At 41.7% G+C, this 24,149-nt stretch overlaps 1 protein-coding gene across 4 annotated transcripts in view; it reads right to left on the bottom strand.

Annotated features, from left to right (window-relative positions):
* The window catches only part of Fbxo11 (F-box protein 11), a 79,651-nt gene extending 55,962 nt beyond the window's left edge, over window positions 1-23,689 (bottom strand). The window contains exon 1 of one of the 4 annotated variants that reach the window (XM_028893008.2): window positions 23,596-23,689. The gene's annotated coding sequence lies outside the window, so the exon portion shown is untranslated. Of the gene's footprint in view, window positions 1-23,204; window positions 23,502-23,595 lie in introns of those variants that run through there. The other 3 variants (XM_028892998.2, XM_028893012.1, XM_037197967.1) reach the window with 3 other exon arrangements.
* Between the last annotated feature and the right edge of the window lie 460 nt (window positions 23,690-24,149).

Below are 24,149 nucleotides of genomic sequence, written 5' to 3'. Positions count from 1 at the left end.
CACTCACGGTCTATGACAACAGGAGCTTCAGTATACATGTAAAGGATTACGAAGAGCCCAGGAAGAATCATTTCCAACCAGGCAGTGGTGGCCCACGCCTTCAATCCCAGTACCTGGGAGGCAGAGCCAGGTGGATCCTCTGTGAGTCTCAGGCCAGCCTGGTCTACAAAGGGAGTTCCAGGACAGCGAGGGCCACACAGAGCAGTCTGTCTTGAAAAACACCAAAACCAAAACAAAAACTTTTTTTTTGTTTTTGTTTTTCGAGACAGGGTTTCTCTGTGTAGCTTTGCGCCTTTCCTGGAACTCACTTGGTAGCCCAGGCTGGCCTCGAACTCACAGAGATCCGCCTGGCTCTGCCTCCCGAGTGCTGGGATTAAAGGCGTGCGCCACCACTGCCCGGCCACAAAAACATTTTGAAAGAATACATATGCATGTACATTTATAGTGGGAAAATAAATAGTAATATGAAAGTAAACATTATATGACTCTAGTAGACAAAATTTTTACATATTTCCATGTTTCAGATATTTACTTTTACCAAATGAAAGGAGTACAGCTTCCTTCTAGTTTGTTAAATTGTTGGAATTTTTCAGTTTTTAAACATCCTGAATTAAAAAAAAATTGTAAGCATCTAATTTATTAAACCTCCACCCCACCCCGGTTTTTTGAGACAGGGTTTCTCTGTGTAGTCTTGGCAATCCTGAAACTCTATCTGTTGACCAGGTTGGCCTCGAACTAGGAGATCGCCTACCTCTGCCTCTCCTGCCTCTGCCTTCCAAGTGCTGCGATAATTTCTCTGCCTTTCAGAAAAAGGCAAATAACTGCAGCATAATTAGTGATAAATCTTATGTAACAAAAAAGACTACATTTCTTGGCCGGGCGGTGGTGGCGCACACCTTTAATCCCAGCACTCGGGAGGCAGAGCCAGGCGGATCTCTGTGAGTTCGAGGCCAGCCTGGGCTACCAAGTGAGTTCCAGGAAAGGCGCAAAGCTACACAGAGAAACCCTGTCTCGAAAAACCAAAAAAAAAAAAAAAAACTACATTTCTTAAAAATACTTTTATATCTTTTAGATGAGATAATCATTACTGGTACAGTATATTATAGCAACTGAAGGTTTACCCAGACTGCTTAATCAGAAAGACAGACACAGTTTTTAATCCCTTTACATTTCCTAAACTTCTGTCTGTTAAATGTAAACTGTATAAAATATTATCTGTCTAATGAGGGCTGTTACAAGACACATTTAGTGCTTCCATAGAACAATGACCAATAAGTAATGGTCATCATTATTGCTATAAGTAGTGTTTGTTACCATTATTAGAAAATTTCTACATTGTTTTCCCATGTGTCAAGTTAAATAACTGGAACACACAAAAATACTTCCAAAAAATCTTATCACACTTAACAGAAATTATACAGTTTCTATTGCATATTACAAGTCCAGGCATTGGTATCATACACTTTTTTTTTTTTTTAAGATTTATTTATTATGTATACAGTGTTCTGCCTGCATGTATGTCTGCAGGCCAGAAGAGGGCACCAGATCTCATTATGGATGGTTGTGAGCCACCATGTGGTTGCTGGGAATTGAACTCAGGACCTCTGAAAGAGCAGTCAGTTCTCTTAACCTCTGAGCCATCTCTCCAGCCCGATATTATACACTTTTAAACAAGGAAAATATACTCCAGTTAAATATTTATCAACTTAATTATCAAACAGCATTACTGCTTAGAAATCTTTTGTTGTTTTTTCAAGACAGGATCTCTCTATGTAGTCCTTAAACTCTCTATATAGACCAGGCTGACCTTAAACTCAGAGATCTACCTGCTTCTGTTGCGATAAAAGGCATGCTACCATGGCCTGGCAGAAATCTTTATCTGAAATGCTTGGGATAAGAGTTTGGCTCCTCAACCCTCAAGTTCTTTTTGAGAGAAGGTCTCAAACTATCTGGAATATTCACTAGAGGTAGAGGCTGCATGATTCTGCATATGCCAGCTCCTCTTGCCCCTACCTACCAGGTTCTGGGATCATAAGCATGCACCACTCACTACAGTCACCACGAATTTCTGACTTCTACCTGCCGGCATTACCAACTCAACACTGCTATTCCAAAAACCCAGAATTCCAAAGGGTCAGAAATCTTAAATTTTTGAGTAACAACACAAGCTAACACAAAGTTTTGAGTTCGGAGCTCTCTGGACTTCATGATTATGTAAGAGGGCGTACTCAAGATGGTGAACAAAACGATCCTTCTATGGGACAGTAAGCACCTGAGGTTGTGGTATGAGCACCTATGAGAAGATGACAACTGAGTTAAAAATCTCCCAGCAGTACCTAAAGATGCCAGTTGCCATCTTTGTGGTTCACTTAAGAACAATGTATAAAGGAATGGTCTACTTAGGGAAGAGTCCCATGAAAGCAATGGAAGACTTGGAGTTCTGGTTTGAAGTATTTAGATGTTCCATGTAGCAAAAACCATGAAGACAAGAAAGTACCAATAAAAGTGAACCGAGAAATGAACAGAGCATAACAAAGTGAAAAGACTGTATTGGTAACTCTCCTCCTAATCTCTACATTTTACCCATATCCTCTCACTAACAGAGATCTCTTGGCTTGATTTTGTTTTCCTTAAACTTCTTTTTCTCTTTCCTCTATCTGTGGTATATACTCATTCTTCAAAATTCACTTGCCAAAAGGGGTGGCCTATAATTCCAGGATTTGGGAAGTGAGGACAGAAGGACCACCCTAAACCTAGTATCCAGCCAAACTGAACCAATCCCAAACAAGCAAATCTACTTTATCCACTTTCTCTGAGCAACTTGAAAATCATTTCAACCCCAGACCTAGCTGCTACCTAAGTATCTGATGTATTCATTCATTCAATTGTATTTAATCTTTTACATTAATGGGAATTATAAATTGTACACCCACTCCCCCCCCCCTTTTTGGTTTTTTGAGGCAAGGTTTCTCTGTGTAGCCCTGGCTGTCCTAGACCTCACTTTGTAGTCCAAGCTGGCCTCAAACTCACTGAGATCTGCCTGCCTCTGCCTCCCAGGTCCTTTTGACCCAATTTTATGAATCTGTTTCCTGAGATTGTGACATAAAACATGCAAAGATACTGGCATAAGGTTAATTGCTACAGTTCAATAATAAAGGCAAAAATTAAAAACTTAAGTATCTATTAGTAGAAAAATATTCTAATAAATACAGTGTATTTATATAGACTACTCAGCAACTTTAAAAAAGCATGAGTGATAGATATGGAGGAATGAATACTCTGGGTATCTTAACTAAAAAGCAAAACTTAAATCACCAACTAATTCCTGTGTAGCTTGTGGCTTCTTTTTAATTAAAAAAGAAAAGCAATCAGCCGGGCAGTGGTGGCGCACGCCTTTAATCCCAGCACTCGGGAGGCAGAGCCAGGCGGATCTCTGTGAGTTCGAGGCCAGCCTGGGCTACCAAGTGAGCTCCAGGAAAGGCGCAAAGCTACGCAGAGAAACCCTGTCTCGAAAAACCAAAAAAAAAAAAAAAAAAAAAAGAAAAAAAGAAAAGCAATCATAAACATTCAAACAGAAAACTTGGAATCCTTCATTAACTTCTTGAGTGCTGAGAGCAGAGGCATTCATCTCTGCATCCAACTTTTGTTTTCTGAGACAGGATCTTATATATTCCAGGGTGTCCTTGAACTCCATGTACAGCTGAGGATGACTGTGAACTTGGGTCCTCCTACCTTCCCAAGGCTGCAGTACTAGTGTCAAGGGATGTACCACCATGCCTACTTTACAGGACGCTGGATATCAAACCCAGGGCTGTGTAGGTGCTGGCATACACTATAATAGAGCTCCATACCCAGCCAGGACATGAAAAAATCTGCAAACTCACTGCAGTAATGTCATGTCTATGCTTGAGCGCATACTCGCTCTCTAGCTTTACCTACAGCCATATCTGCAATACTTAGTTCTCTCCAGATAGTTTTTAAAACTGAGTCTACTTTTTTGCTTGTACACATCAAAAGTATATGTCTTAAAAATAACAAATACTTTGATTTCTTGTTTTCTTCAAGAACATAATTTCAAATTTGTTATCTAGTATATACTCAAAATGTTCAGTAGTGTAAATCAGTAATTATCCAGAGACGGAAGTGAAAGGAAACCAGTAAGTATCTGCTGCAAATGCTGGCATCACTTTGTAAGTTACAGCTTTCCTAAAAACACTTTTAGAAGTTTCCTGCAACTGAAAAAAAAAAAAAACAAAAAACAACAAAAAAACCCCACAAATATAACTGTTTCATAAAAACCTTATTTGAATTTGTTTCTCTTACTAATTTTTTGGCAAAAAAAAATTTTTCAGAGAAACACATCAAGTATATACCCATATAAATTATTACCTAGAATCTACTCTTAATGATTTTTCCTAACTCAATCAGTGGCCTCTAATTTTTTTCCTTCAGACAGGGTATCATGTAGATCTGGCTAGTCTGGAACTCAAAGAGATCTGCATGTGTGCTCCACAATGTCTAGCCACTTGAGTTTTTAGTGGTACTAATTATTAAACCTAGCACTGAGCATGCTATAAAAGTAGTCTATCACTAAGCTACATTCCTGTGTCATTAACCTTTATTTTAAGACAAACATCTTTCACTACTTTTGGTAGGTATCTAGTGTATTTAAAACAGGTAAGTGCTTGTTTTCTCTTGGCCTAGGTTCATAAGAATCCTATGCTGGGCGGTGGTGGCGCATGCCTTTAATCCCAGCACTCGGGGCGGAGGCAGGCAGATCTCTGTGAGTTCGAGGCCAGCCTGGTCTACAGAGCACAAAACTACATGGAGAAATCCTGTCTTGAAAAACAAAACAAAACAAACAAGCAAAAGAATCCTAGAGATAATTAATCCTACAGATAATTAACTGAATATATGAATCAATTTTTAAAAATCTAGTGAGTGGCGATGGCTCAGTGGTTAAAAGCACCAGCTTCTCTTCCAGAGGACCCAGGTTCAATTCCCAGCACCCACATGTCAGCTCACAACTGTCTGTAACTCCAGTTCCAAGGGACCTAACACACACAAACATACATGCAGGCAAAACAGCAATGCACATGATATAATAAAAATAAGTAAAAGATTTAAAAAAAAAAATCTAGTGACTAGTTCTATTTCAAAGGCAGGCCCTTATTTTTTTGAAAGGGTTACTTATTCTCAACCATGCTAGGTCTCACCAAGCAGAAGTAAGGGGTAGGTATGCTGCAGAGACAGCTCAGTAGGCTAACAAGAATGAGCATCTCTGGTTGTACTCCCAGAATCCACATAAACCCAGGTGCTGTAGCTCTAATCTGTCCACCAGTACTCTAAGGGAGACGAGAGACAGAACAACCTGTAGAAATTTGTGGAAACAGCAGGCCTGGTATACAGAGTGAACAAAAAAACCATGTCTCAAATGAGGCAGAAGGCTGCAAGAACCAACACCCAAGGCTGTTTGTTCTCTGACCACCTCATACATGCTCTAGTATGCACATACAACGTACACATGCACAAAAAAAGGGTACATGCGCGCGCGCGCGCGTGTGTGTGTGTGTGTGTGTGTTTAAATTGATGACAAAACAATGTCTTTTATCAATCTGTTTCAAAACCTCATGAACCGATAGTCATGAATTTCTCTAGAGTCAAACCCAGCTTTAGGAAAAGCACCATCTATACCACTGGGACCTAGGGAAAGAAAGCCAATTATTGTAACAAAAATACATTTTCCTTTCAAACCATTCAGTTTAACTAGAAACTAAATTTCTTTGTATTTGCTATCATAATCTAATTGATAAAAAAAGATTTTTATGCTACACTCACCAAGTTTACTCTGTAAAGAGTTGCCTGCTCAAAGTCCCAAATATTTAATCTTTAAATTCTCAACTAGGTTTCTGGAATTAGTTCTACTCAGTTCCTAATCACAATAACTTTAGCCAATTGCCACTGTAAAGTTACTGTGGTTAGAAATACCAAAACTGTTCATAAATTAGTAAGTATTTAAAACTGTGCTGAAAAATATAAAGCTTTTCTAATTTAAAAAGAATCATATTGAGGATTACACAACTAACCAAGTAGTGTGACTTCATATCATAATCAAAAACACTGGCCAGGTGTGGTAGTGCATGCTTTTAATCTCAGCACTCAGGAGGCATAGAGGCAGGAGGCTGTTTATGAGTTCTAGGTCAGCCTGGTCCACACTGGGGGTTCCAGAACAGACTCACCTACATAGAGCCTGTCTCAAAAACAAAACAAAACCTATTAAATCACAACTTCCTGTATAGTTCCTTTTATTTGGTCAAGATAACTTGAGGTGAGTTTTGTTGTTGTTTTAACCTATGCTGAGGACACACAGATTTCTAGCACTTACTTGTATTGTTTAACTGAAACTTTATGTCTGTTGATACCAACTCTCCACTAACCCTCCCTTATTTTCTGGCAAGCCCATTCCAGGACTCGCTGATTCTAGGAAACTATTTTAGATACTTCATATAAATATATATAAAATGAAACTAGGCAGTGCTTATCTTTCTGTGGCTGGCTAATATTCTCACAGTTTATCAATGTCATTGCATATTGCACAGTATCTTTTTTTAAAGTTGAATAACATTCCTCTGTGTGTGTATACATTGTTTCTCCATTCACTTGTCAATAAAAGGTGGATTGTTTTCATACCTTACTTACTATGGATAATTACTGCTATGAACACAAGAGAGTCAGCATCTCTTCAAGATACTGAGGCTGTCTGTGGCTGAGAAAGAGTTCACCTGGAAAGTGCTTGCCTGCTGGGCAAGAGACTCTGGGTGTAACTCCCAGTATGAGAGAGGAGGGGAGGAATTGGTTTCAACCCTCTTCTGAGTCAATAACTACAAGTAGAATTTCTGGGTAACACACTAGTTCTACATTTTGGAAACCGCTGGCCTGTTGTTTTCTACAAGACTGCACTATTTTACATTCTAAGAACAGTGATTAATAAGGCTCCATTCCTCTGCATGCCCCCACTCCCCAATACTTGTCTTTTAGGGAATGAGGTGCTAAGGATTGAATACAGGGCCTTGCACAGGTTAGCCAAGTACTCTACCACTGAGCTACCCTTGTAGCCTTGTCTATTTTCTTTTTTAATGTATACTCATGCAAGCTTGCCTGAGTTTATGTGCACCACATGCATGCAGGAGTCCTCATAGGTCAGAAGAAGGCATCCAATAACCTGGAACTAGAGTGGCAAGTTGTCAGTTGCCACATGGGTGACGGAAAGGTTGGGTCGGGTCCTTTGCAAGAGCAGTAAGCACTCCTAACACCATGGAGCCACCTTCCTAGCCCCATCATTTTTGCTGCTGTTGTTTTAAATGGCAGAGGTGAAAACATCAGTTCTGACTCGTATCTCCCCGAGGGCTAGAGACATTGTCTTTTTTCACCAGCTTGCTTGCTAATTTGGATGTCTTCTCTGGAGACATGTCTTAAGTCCTCTGCCCATTTCTAATAGAGTTACTAGGTTTTCTGCTATCAACTTGTAGTAATACTTTATATATTTTGGGAATTAGCTGCCTATCAGATAAATGTTAAGCAAGTATTTTTTCCCATTTCACAGACTATTTTTTCAGTCTCTTGGCATGCAGAAGCCTTTTAATCTGATGTAGTATTACACATTTACTTTCACTTTCGCTGTCTTATCTATGATGCCAAAACCAGTGTCACACAGATTCCTTCTCTTTAGGTTACATATATGTTACCTGAAAAATAAATGTAAAAGAGTAACAGGTATTCCACCTCTACCATCATGGCTTCTTACCAAGTTTCTCATTAAAACATTTCAGTTTATCAACTCAAGAATGCATACTTTGCCAGGTGGTGGTGGTGGTGGTGGCGGCGGCGGCGGCGGCGGCGGCCGCAGCACTCAGAGGCAGAGGCAGGAGGCTCTCTATGAGTTTGAGGCTAGCGTGAGCTACAGAGTGAGTTCACAGGCTCCAAAGCTACACAGAGAAACCCTGTCATGAAAAACCAAAAAATAAAATAAAATAAAAAGAATGCATATTTCTCAGTTTCTGTTTCTATGCTAAAACGTGTCTATAATAGGTATGTGGAATTATTCTAGCCCCCTAAACCCAGAATTTTAATATAGCAGCTTTGGTTCAAGCTCCTGACATTTTAGTTTTTAGTTTTTCAACTCTTAGAGATTCCGAGTAAAAATTCCAAATCAATAACTATGAAATAAAGTATAAGTTTCCTGTGAAATCCAAAAGCTCCATAAAGGCCCTGGGAGGTTAACTACTATTTCATATGTGAGGAACCTCAAGTGTTTTTTTAATCTCTGCAGTTGAGTATTTGAACTCTTGCAACATACAATTTAATTTAAACCCACCTTCCTACCTTTAATTCCTAGATAAGATCAAAGAAAGTATAATAAAAAGGACAATACCATGAAAATAAAGTGAGTGACTCTGTAGGTATTTCCTTAGCTGGTATACTTTAAAAAAAAAAAATGTACATACACAGAACCCCTAAAAATTTAATTGTTAGGTTAAAACAACTTCTGAAATATGGCACAAAGGCCATTAAAAGGCAAAAATATTACTAGACAGCAGGGGTCCCAACAGACCCCCCCACAGAACTGAAGACACACACACACAGACTAGCACCCATCTACATCAGTCACCATACTTGAAAATGTGTATGTATCTATTTAAGCAGAAAAATATGGGTTGACACAGGCAATAAATTATTATTCTAAACAATGAAAACATTGATTTCTACTTGTTAGAAAAAAAAAAAGACACAAGTAAAAAGCAGGACAGTGGTGGTGCAAGCTTTTAATCCCAGCACTTGGGAAGCAGAGGCAGGTAGATCTCTGAGTTCATAGCCAGCCAGGGCTACACAGTAAGTCCCTATCTTAAAAAAGTGAAAGCAATATCTTTATTTACAATCCATCTTGATCCTGTATTTTATTTTAAAGTCACCCTCTTAACTCAACCTTAAGTTTCGTAAGGCAAGCTTATGTATACATAATAATGACTAACAAATTAAAACCCCACTGACTTATATTAGTAACTCAAAAACTACACAAAGAATTTTAAGAGGTCTCAGAAATCCTCCTCCTCAAAAAGCCCCTAATTAAGAAATCCTTCTCAGCAGGACGTGATGATTCATACCTGTAATCCTAGAATTCCAGGGATTGAAACTGCCAGAAATATGAGACCAGCCTGGTCTACAAATGAGATCACACACACACACCCCCCCCCCAAAAAAAAAGAAAGAAAAAGAGTAAATGTAAAAAAAGAAATTATTCTTGGAGGGTGGGAAAGATTCTTATCTCCAAATTTTTAGGCAACATTTACAAAACATAGCTCAGTAAAACAAACAAACAAACAAACAAACAGAAACAAAGAAGGTAAGACCCTGTCTGGAAAAAAGTAAGTCCGGGAAAGGAAGATAGCAATCCTTCTAACCTGCTTTTGTGGGCAGGAAAGATAACCTCAGTTTAGACTGGCAAATAATAAGTCAGACTGTTAGATGCTTTTAGATAATCCTCCTGCCTCAGGCTCCCAAGTAAAAATAGACTTTTATAACCCCTTCTCCTTTGTTATCTAAGGCTATCATATTGTCCATTTCAATCAAGTAGTCATTCTTAGGGACACCTGTATCCTAGGGGACACAAGCTTAGAAGTCACTTTTACCTAAGCTTTTACCTAAGAACTTACCAAGGATGTTGATTTTCATCTTTTTTCCTGTATGTCAGGAATGATAAGGTCAAGGACTAGAAAAACAGATAGCAAAATATGCCTCAGTTTTTCGGTTAAAGTTTAACATTCTTAGCCAGGCAATGGTGGTACACACCTTTAATCCCAGCATGCGGGAGGCAGAGGCAGGCAGATCTCTGAGTCCAAGGCCAGCCTGGTCTATAGAGACAGGACAGCTAGGGCTACAATGAAACCCTGCCTCGAAAAACCAAAAAAGTTTACAGTTCTTTAAAAAAATATTTTAGGATTTATGGATGTGTAGAGTCTTTTGCTTGCACTCATGTCTTTGCACACTGTGCATGTCTGGTACCCACAGAGGCAGAGCACAGACGGTTGAGAAGCATCCCGTGAGTGCCAAGAACCAAACCCAGGTCCTCTGGAAGAACAGCCAGTGTTCCTAACTGCTGTGCCAACACTCCAGCCCCAACTTTTTACAGTTCTTAGGATATACTGACTGTAAGACAATAAAGAGCAATTGAGAACAAGCAGAAAGCCAGAGAAAAGCAAAGTGCTTCTTTGCTGGGTGTGATGCCTTTAATTCCAGCACTGAGTTCCGGACCAACCAGGGCTACTTAAGACTATCCTGGGTGGGGGGAGTGTTTCCCACTATACAGACCAAGTTGGTCTGGAACTCAATTCTGTGCCCAGGCTGGTGTTGAACTCAATCCTTCAGCCTCCACATGTGGTACCTGCCCACTGCAAGGTACTTGAAAGCCATTAAAAAGGATAAGCTTAAAAGCAGCTAGAAACATGTTTCAAACTTAAATGTGAAAACAAAAATACTTAGTACCACTTCAGTAGCCATTACTTCTTGGGTGAATACTTAAAAATCACATCAAAGTCTACAATATTTTAAAATTTCTAAAGATAAAAAGACGCTCTCCCGCAACCACTTAAACCTGTAATTTATGAGTGGAACATGAAGTTTATTTACTTTTGTAGGTAAATTTTTTTGGGGAGAAGGGAAAACAGTACTGGGAATTGAACTCAGGACTACTGAGACACATCACCAATTCTCTTTACAAAGTTGTATTTTCAGATAGAAACTCCCCAAATTGCACAAGCTGACCTTAAATTTATAATCCTCCTGCCTCAGTCTCCCAAGTAAATGAAATTTCAGGCACTGATAGGTAAACTCTGTGACAATGCAGTTCTTATGGGCTAGAAAAGGGCGTAGTGGATAAAAGTCTGAGTTACAATTCCCAGAACCTAGGTGAAAGCTGGACAAGTACCCCGAGCACCTGTAGTCCCAGCATTCCTACAGGAAAATGGAGTGACACAAGTCAATCTCTGAAGCGTGCAGCTAGGTGGTGTGTACACTGGGAAAAACCACAAAAAGACACACCCATACATATAGACACACACACACACCCATACACACACACACACACACACACACACACACAAACACACACACACAAGTAGGCACAGTAGTACACCAGTGTCAAACCCCAGCTACTTAAGAGGCTGAAGTAGGACTGCTTGAGCTCAAGGATTCATGGACAAACCAGATTTCACAGTGATCCCTAACCCTTAAGAGAAAAAAAAGCCAGGAGGCCTGAGAGGGAGCCCATACCTGATACTGCCTGGACCAGAGACAGGACAGCCCAGGAGGATCTAGGATAGAACCAAACATGACAGCCCCCTCCGCCCCAAAGTCAATGGAATGATTTCTAATGATATTCTGCTATACTCACATATCAGAGCCTAGCTCAGTTATCAGAGGCTTCCTCTAGCAGCTGATGGGAGCAGATGAAGAGACCCACAGCCAAACACTAGGCAGAATCAGGGGAACCCCGAAGAAGAGGGGGAGAAAGAATTGTAGGAACCAGAAGAGTTGAGGACACCACAACCTGGCCCACAGAATCAACTAAACAGGACTCACAGACACTGAAGCGACAAATACGGACCCTGTGTGGGTTTGAGCTAGGTCCTCTGTATATAGCTTATGGTTGTATAGCTTGATGTTCTTGTGGGACTCCTAAGGGGGTGGGGTGTCTCTGACTCTCCTGCCTGTGCTTGGGGCCCTTTTCCACCTACTGGGTCACCTTGCCAAACCTTGATACGAGGGGATGTTCCTAGTCTTAGTGTAACTTGTTACCTGGGAGGCCTGCTCCTTTTTTGTCTTCCTCTTTTGAAGAGAAACAGAAGAGGAATGGCTCTAAGGGAGAGTGGAGGTGGGGGAGGGAGAAGGAAGAGTGGAGGGAGGGAAACTGCAGTCAGGATGTAATGTAAGAGAGGGGGAAAAAGCCATTTGGGTTGGTGGTGGCACACACCTTTAATCCCAGCATTTGGAAGGCAGAAGCAGGCAGATCTTCGAGTTCAAGGCCAGCCTGGTCTCAGAGTGAGTTCCAGGACAGGACAGCCATAGCTGGACAGAGGAAACCCTGTCTCACAAAACCAAACAAGAAGGTGGTGGTGGTGAGGAACAAGCACCAACATGTTTATAGTAATGTCTCTGGCGTAACTCAGCTATTTTATTTTAATACCTTTAATATTAATTTTTAAAATAATTTTGCTATCTGCAAAAATGAAAACAGAGGACAGAGCATTCTCCTCCACTGTATTTTTGGAATATCAGCCTCAGATTGAAATGATAAGGTCTTAGTGACAATCATGAGAAGGTTTACTTGTCTTCAAAATGTCCTATTTTCCATTTCTTGTCAGTTTCTTTGGGAAAATGCAACAATATATGTTGACATATATTGTTGGCCCTGGTTTGTGAACGTGTGTGTACTAAATGATACACATAATAACGTTCACTGACATCTAAATACAAAAACAGTTTCTATGTTTGTCTCTAGGTTCAACTGTAGAATGGATACGTTGCAACATATTTAAACAATGTAATAAGAATGAACAGGCTAATGGTACAGGGATAAAACCCAGATACCAGAGGCAAGTAGCAAGGAACAAAGAGTGCACACAGGATGATTTTATTTACATAAAGTTAAAAACACATGCAAGTAATCCAAAGAATTAGAAAGAGTTGGGAGGAGTAACAGAGACCTTAAAAGAAAGTTCCCGGATGCCAGTAATGTTTATTTCTTCATGTAGGTGTTATCACTCCTTACACTTGTCAGGAGGCATCAAACTGGACATTTGTGCATTTAACAGACTTTGATTACAAGTCCGATTTTTTGTTTGTTTTTGGGGGGCTTATTTGTTTTCCAAGACTCTGTGTAGCCCTGGCTGTCCTGAAACTCGCTCTGTAGACCAGGCTGGCCTTGAACTCACGGAGATCTGCCTGCCTCTGCCTCCCAAATGCTGGGATAAAAAGCATGTGCCACTACAACCTGGCACAAGACTTTTTTTTTTTTTTTTAATTAACAAAAAATCATTTCTGTAATGTATATTCTCTCTTCTCTCCCCCCACCGTGTGTGTGTGTGTGTGTGTGTGTGTGTGTGTGTGTGTGTGTGTGTGTAGAATAGACTCTAATGGGGCTGGGGAGATGGCTCAGTGGATAAGAGCACTCTACCAGAGGACCTGGGTTCAATTTCCAGCACCCACATGGCAGCTCACAGCTGTCTGAAACTCTAGTTCCAGGGAATCTGACATCCTGGAACATAACAAAACACCAATGCACATAACATAAAAATAAATTACTTAGAAAAGACTCTTGATCCAAATGTCCTTTACTGGTTCAGATGACTCATCCATATGTACTATTACTACCACCTATTATAAATCTACTTCTCTCTATCCCAATGCTTCAACCAAAATTAGTTTCAGAGAGGGAAACCTTAAGAGAACTAAAGTCAGAGTGCATTCAGAAAAGCCGTGTGGAATGTGCTTGCAAGACTTTTCCACTCTCCCTCTGATCACTGAATTTCACTTTCTGCTTCAACCTGGTCGTAAAATACTAAAGTATCCAGTACTCAAGATTCTTAAATGTAAATGCCCTCAGAGAGTTATCAGTCACTCCCACACAACTCTGAGTTAATTCAATGGCTGCGTTAACATGGTAATGTAGAGCATGTAAAAAGAAGAAACATAAATGTTTCCACAATTTCTTATACTATAAAACCACTTTGTTAAAACAGATTCAAAAGTCTTTTCTTTCTGTCTCATTCAAATAAATCCTTGATCTTTCTTAGCTGGAAGATACAAGTTTGTACAGACCCCTAGTTTTCATTTGTTAAATTAAACTCACCTTTACTTTTTTTGGGGGGTGGGGTTTCACTATGTAGTTCTGGCTGTCCTAGAACTCACTGTGTAGCCCAGGCTGGCCTCAAACTCAGAGATCCACCTGCCTTTCTTTATGCCTCCTGAGAGCTGGGATTAGAGGCATGCATCACTATGCCCTGCTTAAACTCACTTTTTAAAGTGGGTTTTCTGTTTTGTTTTCTTTCTCTTTTCAAAATGGTGTATGACCAGTTACCTGGGAAGAAATAATTACTAGTGACACATTTATACTAATTCTGTCCATCTCAAAACATAACAAGTGATGGTTAGGAAAGGATCAGGGTTGAATTCCCAGCACCACATGGCAGGTCATAATCATGTGCAACTCCAGGCTCAGGTGATCACTGAAGGTGAACACACTCTTCTAGTCTCCGTGGGCAACACATATGCACATGGTACACACACATACAAGGAGATAAACCCTCATACACATAAAAAATAAACAAAAGTGAATTAAAAGGTTTTATGTTCTTCCTTTCTCCAGCTACTTCCTCTTAAAATATAAATCCTTTCTTAAAAATTATCATTTTTATAAGTTTTTGGTGTTTTGTCTCTGTACCACATGCTCTTAACCACTGAGCCATCTCTCCAGCCCCAGATTATAGTTTCTTAAAAACAACATGACCCTATATGCACGCACTATTATATATTATGTGTACAAGATATAAAAACAATGCTTAGGCACAGAAAACAGAATTTCATAAACTCTGAACACCAGGCAAGAAAGCATCTAAACCCAAGTGGAGCTGGCGAACTAGCAGACTAATCTAATTCAAATCAGATGGGTGTATCAGGATACTAAAGAAGCAACGTAAAGGGTTGAACCCACATCGTAGCCAGTTAATTCCAGATCAAAGAAAAACCTTCAACATAGATTCTGCCACAATCCAACTCGGCCATCTGGAAAACAGTGTTGTTCAATCAGGAAATAGCGAACCTAAGGTTACCATTATTATCGAAGAATAATTTAAAGCACAAGTTCCTCACTCTAGTTCTACCCTTCAAATTTACACTTGAAAAAAACTGGAATCTGGGCTAGAGAGATAGCTTAGTAGTCAAGAGCACTGGCTGTTCTTGCAGAGGACCTGAGTTCAATTCCCAGCACCCACACTGTGGCTCACAACCATTCATAGGCACACACACAAAGTGCACATACATACACACAGACAAAACTTTCATACACATAAAAAAAAACTCTGTAATCTTTCTTCTCATGAAACAAAGAACATGTTTGGTTAACCCTCCTCTCGACATGATGGAGGCATTCAACCAAACATGTTCTGGCCTTTCCCTTTGATGGAGGCAGTGACAAAAGTCAACCTAGAAAGTCCTTTTCTCTACTTCCTATGCTCGGAAATGGTGATTCCTGGTTGTCTGTTGAAAATGAATAATGAAATGTACTTTCCAGACTTGCTGAATGAACAGTTCAATGAGACGGAGTTATGAACGTGCCTGCAGATTAGTGCACAGCAGAAAGTTAATGTTTATTGTTCAATCCTTATTGCTTGTTTCGTACTTAAAAACAACAAACAAAAACAACCAGGGGCTGGAGAGATGACTCACTGGTTAAGAGCACTTGCTGCTCTCCCTGAGGACTCAAGTTCAATTCCCAGTACCCTTGTCAGGAGGTTCACAGCCAGCTGTTAACTCTACATCCAAGGAACCCAGTGCCACAGCCTCAGTGCCTGCACTCATGTGCACACACCTACATGTAGACACATCTACATATAATAAAAAATAAATCTAAAAACTAATTCAATTCACGATATTTAAGATTACTTATTTACAACTAAAAATAGTGTAACTGGGGCTGAAGAGACGGGCTTAGCAGTTAAGAGCACTTCCTGCTCTTGCAGAGGACCCAGGTTCGATTATCAGCACCCACATAGCAGCTTACAGCCATCTGTCACTTCAGTTTCAGGAGATTCAATGCCCTCTTCTAACTTTTGTGGACATCAAGCATGCACATAGTACACATACATACATGTATGCCAAACAGTCATAAAATAAATACATCCATTAAAAAAAAGAATAGCTAAAAAAAAAAAAATCAGTGTTGCTCAGTTTATAGAAAATCAAATCATGTAGATCAAAACTTCTGGATCTACCAAAGTCTTTAATGTCTCACAGGCACTTATTTTCTTGCATCTAATTTTGACAACTGATCAGAACCTCTTCTTTTTACAAATTATCTGAAAGAGGTGTCATTACTGAGCGATTATCATATGTACATATCATAGGTCCTCTGTATCTTCATTCTCACACTGTGGTATATAGTTCCTTCCAGTGCTCCCCTCTCCCAGACTATAAAGCAAGGCACAGAAGTGTGCTGCTTGCCCTCCAACAGCTAAGCGTGTCACACTATGCTGCTATCTGTCACACCCCTTCTACTTTGTTTCCCTAATTTTGTTTCCAATGAACAACAAATGCAATTTGAGGAGTACCACGCCTTGTCACTAATCTGAGTTACTCATTTGGAAGAATGTAATTCAAGCTAATAAAGTGAAATGGAAAGTCAAAATCAGAATTCTTCAGAGACAGGTACAATAGATTTATACAAAGGAAGAGTCACTTATTAGTGACAGAGAGACAGGAAGTCAAGAACTCTTACACCGGAATAACCCACAGGCTGGTTATTTTCCTTCCTTCTTTTGTTTTCAAGACTGGGCTTCAGTATAAAACTCTGCCTGGCCGGAACCCCGAGATCAGCCTGCCTCTGCCTCCTGAGTGCTAACATTAAAGGCATAAGAAGCTACCATGCCAGACCTTAAGTAAGCTATTTCCAACATTAAGAAAAAAACTAAGTCCCCAAATGACTAACCTACATAGCAAGTTCCACGATAGCCAGAGCCACATAATAAAGACCCTGTTTCAACAAAACAAAACAATATGGAGAGGAAACTGCATCCACACTGAAAACTGTCGTGTATATAAGCCTTTCCTTATTACTATTCCAGATAACAGTGTGGCGGTCTGCCCAGCACCTCACTGGAATTATTATGAGTAACCCAGAGACGACTTCTTGTCTGTGGAAGGACATGCCGAGTTTATATGCAGAGTCTATACTAGGCCATTTTGTAGAAGAAACTTTAGGACCCAGATTTTGGTACAGGGTCTTACAACTAGCCCCGCTCCCTCAGGATATACTGCAGGATGCACCTTGAACTCTGCCAAATGTGAGGTGTGGAAGGCAGGCCTCACTACTGGACAGCACCTGCTGCTGGTGCTCTTGTCTACCCAACTGGTTCCCAGGCTAGGTGGCCTTTCCTTGGGTTTGCTCGAGTCTCAAAGAGCGTCCAAGAAAGAAAAAAGAACTGCAGTGACACCTCAAGGCCTCGCCGGCACAACTTCAACACTACTGTTTGGTACCCCTCAATGTCTACGCTTTGGGAAGTCTCCCTTAAGAGAGGAATAAAGAACAACACTCCTCTCGTGGGAGCTTTGGTGAGGGTTATGTCACTAGATAGTGTCCCAGGGTACTTAATTCCTCAAAAAAGGAAAACCATACTTTGGATCCAAAAATAGGTCTCAGAGGCTTCTTCTTCTGTAAGCCAAAACAGTCAAAGAGAATACACACCCAGCACACATGACCAGAGTTCACAGTCACAGATGAGATTTTTTTATCGTGCATGTATGAGAATAAACAATAATTTTTCCTTTCCTTCTTTCTTTTCTTTTCTGGTTTTTCGAGACAGGGTTTCTCTGTGTAGCTTTGGAGCCTGTCCGGGAACTTGCTCTGTAGACCAGGCTGGCCTCAAACTCAGAGATCCACCTGCCTCTGCACTTGGGAGTGCTGGGATTAAAGGCATGTGCCACCACCACCACCACCACCACCACCACCACCACCACCACCACCACCACCACCAGGCTAAGACTATATACTTTTGTGCTATGAACTTATTTCAGATGATAAATAGCAACATCTACTAATATACAGAATTAGTACATTTCTTGAATAATACTTTATAGTTAAAATTTCTGCACCTAAAATGGTCATGTTCTTTCCCACATACTAGATATTACCACTACTTTCAGAAACTTCTATATAAAAATATTTACACAACTCAAACTCTCTTATAACATCATCATGATGGAGAAGCTAGGAAGAGTGACTGACTGCAAGTAGAATTTAGTAGGTGAAGGCACATATAAAAAGGGACTTTCAGGGCTGGCTGGCTGGCTCAGTAACTAGGAGCACATACTGCATACTGTTCTTTCAGAGAACCCAAGTTCAGTTCCCAGCACCCACATCAGGCAGTTCACAACTGCTTGTTTCTCCAGCTCCGGGGGGATCTGACACCCCTCTGACCTCATACACAGACATTTACATATAAACCCAAATAAATGAAAACATTTAATAAAAAAGGAATTGAATTTTAAACTGTGCACATGTATTAACTATTTTTATTTGAGTCTTGCTTTGTAGCCCAGGCAAGTCTACAAATCATGATCCTGTGTCTGCCTCCCTACAGCTGGGATTATAAGAATGAGTCAATCATATCCAGTTAAAAAAATAATAATTTTAGCATCTAAAAAAGTACTGGTTAACCAGGTATGGTAGTTTGAATTAGAATGCCCCCCATAGGCTCACGTTTCAAAGCTTAGTCCCTAGTTGGTGGAACTGTCTGAGAATGATTAGGAGGTGTGGCCTTGTTGGAGGAAGTATGCCATGGGAGCCCAGCTTTGAGGTTTCAAAAGCCCACACTATTCCCAGTTAGCTCTCTCTGCCTTGTGTTTGTAGAACAAGATGTAAGTGCTCAGCTATTGCTCTAGTGCCCTGCCTGCTGCAATATTACCCACCATGACATGACTGTCATGGAATCTAACCCTCTGAAGCTATAAGCCCCAAATAAACTCTTTTATAAGTTGCCTTGGTCCTAGTACCTTACCATAGCAACAGACAAGTAACTAAGAAACTGAGCATGGTGGTACACCCTGGATCCCAGTGCTTGGGAGCTAGTGGCAGGCAGGTATCTGCAAGTCCCAGTCCATCCAGGGATACATAGTGAGACTGTTTAAAGAAAAAAAAAAAAAAAAAAAAAAAAAGGGCTAGAGAGATGGCTCAGCCGTTAAGAGTACTTGCTACTCTTTAGGAACCAAGTTCTATTCCCAGAACCCATGTTAAGTGGCTCATAACTACCCGTACCTACTCCTGGGGATCTGACACTCTCTTCTATACTCATACATGTACATAACCCATATACAGACATATACACACATACAGACACACACCTACACAGAGAGAAATGTTATTAAATTTTTCAAAAATTAAAAAAAATTAAAAAAAAACTACTAGTTAGAATATCTATATAGCAATCTGCAGATTTGTTTTCCCTATATTTCTAGAAAAAGTAGAAAATAAATTCTAAGAATAAAGAAGATGAACTCTGAGACAGGTTGCAAAAGCTAAGTCCTTTTTAGAATTTTAGAACAAACACGCATGCATAAACAAAGGAAGTGAATTCAGTATGCTAAACCTCCACTGCTTCCTTGGTTCACTGTTCTTAGGAGTCAGGAGATGCAAACAACTCAAGAACCTATCAACTGATGAACACCAGGTACGTACATACACACGCGTACACATTTTTCAGAGAGAAAAGGGGATGAAATCTGTTGTTTTTATGATGCTAAGTGAGACAACCCAAGCACAGAAAGACAAACGGATGTGTGGAACTTCAAAAGTTGACCTCACTGCTGCAGAATCAGCGACACCAGGAGAGCTGGAGGGAGGAGGATGAGGAAGGTGGGTCAGCACACTGACACAGGAAGAGAACCGAGCACTGGGGCTCTACTGTTATAGTCGGGTAACTACAGAGAACGGCGATGTACTACTGATCTCAAAGAACTAGAAGGTCTGTTTTTAATCAGAAAAATTATAAATATTCAAGGAGAGATATATTTGATGCTTATCCTGATCTGAACTTTACACATGACATATACACATACTAAAACTGATTATCCCATAAATATGTAAATTAAAAATATAAGGGGTGGAGATGGTTCAGCGGTTAAAAGCACTGACTGCTCTTCTAGAGGACCTGGGTTCAATTCCAAGCACTCACATGGCAGCTCACAACCGTCTGTAACTCCAGTTCTAGGGGGATCTGACACCTTCACACCAATGCACATAAAATGAAGTTAAACACACACACACACACACACACACACACACACACGTATACATATATATATACATGTGTGTGTATGTATGTATGTATGTATGTGTGTGTATGTATATGTATACGTATATGATATAGCCTAGCATGGCAGTGCATGCCTTTAATCCCAGAACTCGGGAGCCAGTGGCAAGTGGATCTCTGTGAGTAGGTGGTCGTCAGCCTGGTCTACATAGTGAGTTCCAAGCCTGTCAGAGCTACAAAGGAGAACCTCTAAATAAATTAAGTAAACAAGTAAAACAGATGAACAAACAAAGCAAACAAAATCCAACACCAAATGTCTTCCAATTTCATTAAATCATGGAATATATTATCCAACTGTGGCTACATGGATCACAAATTTTCTTCTAGTTTTTAGTAGTATATGAAATCCCAAACTAAAAACTTTCAGACTAAAACAAAAAGCCTATGTTAGTGTACAGTTCTAAATGGTAGACCATTTCAGATTGCATGGTAACTTCCCAAGAAGCATGCTGGCTCCCTCTCCCAGTGTAGGAGAAGGTAAGTGGCACAGAATCCTGCTAAGATGCCACCCAGGTTTCTACTGCACTTCAAATACTAGTCATTACATACAAGAGAAAATGTGTGTGTACAAAAGAGACAAACACATATTTGTAGATACATGTTTAATAACACTGCCAAAATTTTTTTATTCTAGTTAAACTTTATAAAAAAGCAACTAAAAAAAACTGAAGGAATTTTTGTTTGAAAAATGTCTTTAACTGTATTACAACTAAAAAGCTTACAGTACATCTGTAAGTTAATTATACACAGATATAACTAATTTGTCTAAAAACTAATTCTCACTTTGATTTACTACCTGAACCACTATTATGTAACTCTAACCAAGACTAATATAAGTTACATACTCATCAACACTTAAAGAAAAATAACCATAAACACATTGCTTTAGTTCCCTAATTCCCTTATAAAATCATTTATAATTTTATTATTCATTTATTTAATGTGTGTATGTCTATGGTGGTATATAAGGTCAGAAAATCACCTAAGGGAGTTGGTCCTCTCCTTCCATCATGTGGGTCTCAGGATGGAACACTCAACTCAAGTAGGTCATCAAAGCTTGGTGACAAGCTCCTTTATTCACTGAACCATTTTTCTAGCCCCCTTATAAAATTACTAATTACAGTATACTCCTAAATGAGTGTGAATATATTCTTAAACTAGAAATAATCTGCATACTCTCTAAAACTTTTAAGTACATTTAAAAATGTAATAAAAATGCTAATCTTTCAAAGAATATTATTTTTGCACAAGCCTAGCAAAATCTTCACTATTTTAGTCGTAATTTATCTTAATGTTTTATTCATTTTGAGGCCATATATTTGCCTGCTGAAAGACTCACACCAGTCTCCCCCAAGGCTAACTAGCAAGTCCTTATCCCCTCTGTACCAATACTGAACCTCAAGAACAGTTCCTACTCCTACAACACAGCAACAACCCCAGCGCACTTCAATTACTGTTAGGTTAAGTACATAATGAAGCCACGATTCAAGAACATCTTTGTCAGTGTTTGAACAACAATAAAAAGAAAACTGACACTGGCATGTGACCATCAATGACTAAGATGCAGTTAGAAATAGACTTTGGTAACTAATAATTTAGAATACATGAAGACAATGCCCAGGGTCTACCTCAACTAGATTGGAAACTAGAAAAAGTGGTGAGCCGGGAATGTAGAATAACGTTTAAAAATACACAATGGGAGTGAATTGAGTGTGGCTGACACTTTCAGTGATCTGCTATTAACAGATCAGGACATCAGGCTTACTGTAACGACAGAATCCTGAACATTAAACACGTAACGTTTCAATTTTGCTTGTTTCCCCTAATGTCAATTCTAGAAGACGTAGTAATTATCTGAATGGAACACGGTACAACTCTGATATGTATAAGTGAATGGTAACGATGAGATACATTTTTTTTTTAATTTGTCAAAAATTGGTAAACGTATCAAAGAATCGCTAAAACATTTTTACCAACCATGTTGCAAAAGACCTCTAGTTGGCTGGAAACATCCCCTTCCCTCAAACAATATACAGCAAACTGCTTTCTCAAAGACTATTGTAACAGTGACTAATGCAAACCTTTTACACTTGTTTTTCAAACTAACAATTTCCTACACCTAATCAATATTTTGATCAAATACAATGAAACAGTTAAGGAAAGAATGTACAATCTAAAAAATACATTTAAACGCAGTCTCCTCAATCAAAGGAGGTGTGACAACCAACGCAACGCATGAAAAATTAACCTTAATCCGCCAACCAAAACATGCAAAATGTCTCCTAATAAGTCTTCTCCTTTAAACAACCATACACAAAAATACCGTGCTGACTTACACCCACTGCAAGCAGCTCATTAATAGACTAGTTACTGAGATGAAGGGGCAACACTCTCATCTCACAAACCTCTCCAAATAACCACATCATCCAGGCAAAGGCGAACATTATTTTTGCTAAAGCAGGAATCCAACCCCAGGGAGCCTCAGCCCTCAGACAATGGTGGTTACCAGACAGCGCAGCACAGTTGGGTCCAAATGACACATTTCACTAGGCCTTGGTCACAACACACACGCGCGCGCGCGCGCGCGAGTCTACATACAGATACACACACGATCCCAAGGGGCCGGTTCTACGACAGGGGTGCTCAAACCCACCCGGCGATAGAGGGGAGCACCGCGGCGTAGTGGGGAGGAGAGGCGAGGGGGACGACACAGCGGAAGGGTAACTGCACCGCACACGAGGGAGGGGGCTGGAAATGGCCGATGGCTTCTATATTTATTTATTTAAAGGTATTGATTTAACGGGTCCTTCCCAGGGGCTCTGTAACTAAAGGCAAACTGCGCAGCAAACATCGTGGGGTTGGGAGAGGAGCCGCTGCTCCCCCTGCCCCGTGACCTGGGGGTGGGGGGGGGTGTGGAAGCAGCACAAGTTCCCTAGCCAGAGCCGCGGACCACTCGGGTGCCCCTCTCCCCCCTCCTCCAGGGCCAGGGGGAGCCCACAGAGAAGGGGAAAACAAGTTCCCCAGCCAGCCTCACCGCCCCACGCTGCCAGCCGTCCCCCCCCCACCTACCACGAGAAAGGGGGGAGCCCAGACCGAGCCAGGCGGCAGAAAGGGGGGGAAATCCCACCCTCTGCCCGCCCCCGGCCGCCAACAGACTCCCGTGGGGTGGGCGAGCCAGCCGGGAAGCCCCAAGGAGGGGTGGGGACGGAGGGTGCCGGTCCCGAAACCAAACAAAGCGCGGCCTGAGCCGCAGCCCGGGCGGATCGCGCAGCCGCGGCTTTTCCTGCCGGCCAGGCCGGGACAGGCCGGGGCCCCAAGCGAACACTGCGGCACGGTGGGACCCGCCTCCGCTCGGCCTCCGTCTCCCACCCCGGGCGCGCCGCCGCCGCCGCCGCCGCCCCCGCCCGGCCTCCCCGCCCGCCCGCTCGCTCGCCCGGCCCGGCCCCGAGCGCGGCCTTACCCCTCTCGCCGGCGTTGTTCCGCTCCTGAGGCGGCGGCGGCGGCGGCGGTGGCGGCGGCGGAGGCTGCTGCTGTGGCGGCGGCGGGGGCTGCTGCTGCTGCGGCGGTGGTGGCGGCGCCTGCTGCTGCTGCTGCTGCTGCGGCGGCGGCGGCTGCTGGGGCGGCTGCGGCGGCTGGGGCTGCTGAGGCGGCTGCGGCGGCGGCTGCTGCGGGGGCTGCTGCTGCTGTTGCTGCACCGGGCGCGCGCGACACTCGCCTGGGTCTCCGGTTGGCGCTCGGACGGAGTTCATTTGCCGGGCTGAGGTGGCGGCGTTGGGGAGGGACACACACACACACACACTCACGCGCACACGCACGCGAGCTCCGGGGCCGGGAAGGGGGTGGGGAGCGGGAAGGAGCAGGGGCGGCCGGGGCGGGGAGGGGGGGGGACGAGACGACGAGGAGGGGACACAGAGGGGAGGGGGGGTGTCCCGGGGACGGGCGTGAGCCCGGTCCGCGGGAGGCGGGGGACAAGCCGGAGCTCGAGCGAGGCCGGCCGGCCGGGCCTGGCGCACG

The sequence above is a fragment of the Peromyscus leucopus genome, chromosome 22, assembly GCF_004664715.2.
Source record: "Peromyscus leucopus breed LL Stock chromosome 22, UCI_PerLeu_2.1, whole genome shotgun sequence".
Lineage (NCBI taxonomy): Eukaryota > Metazoa > Chordata > Mammalia > Rodentia > Cricetidae > Peromyscus > Peromyscus leucopus.
Note: the sequence above shows the minus strand (reverse complement) of the source record. Positions and strands in the feature narration are given on the sequence as shown.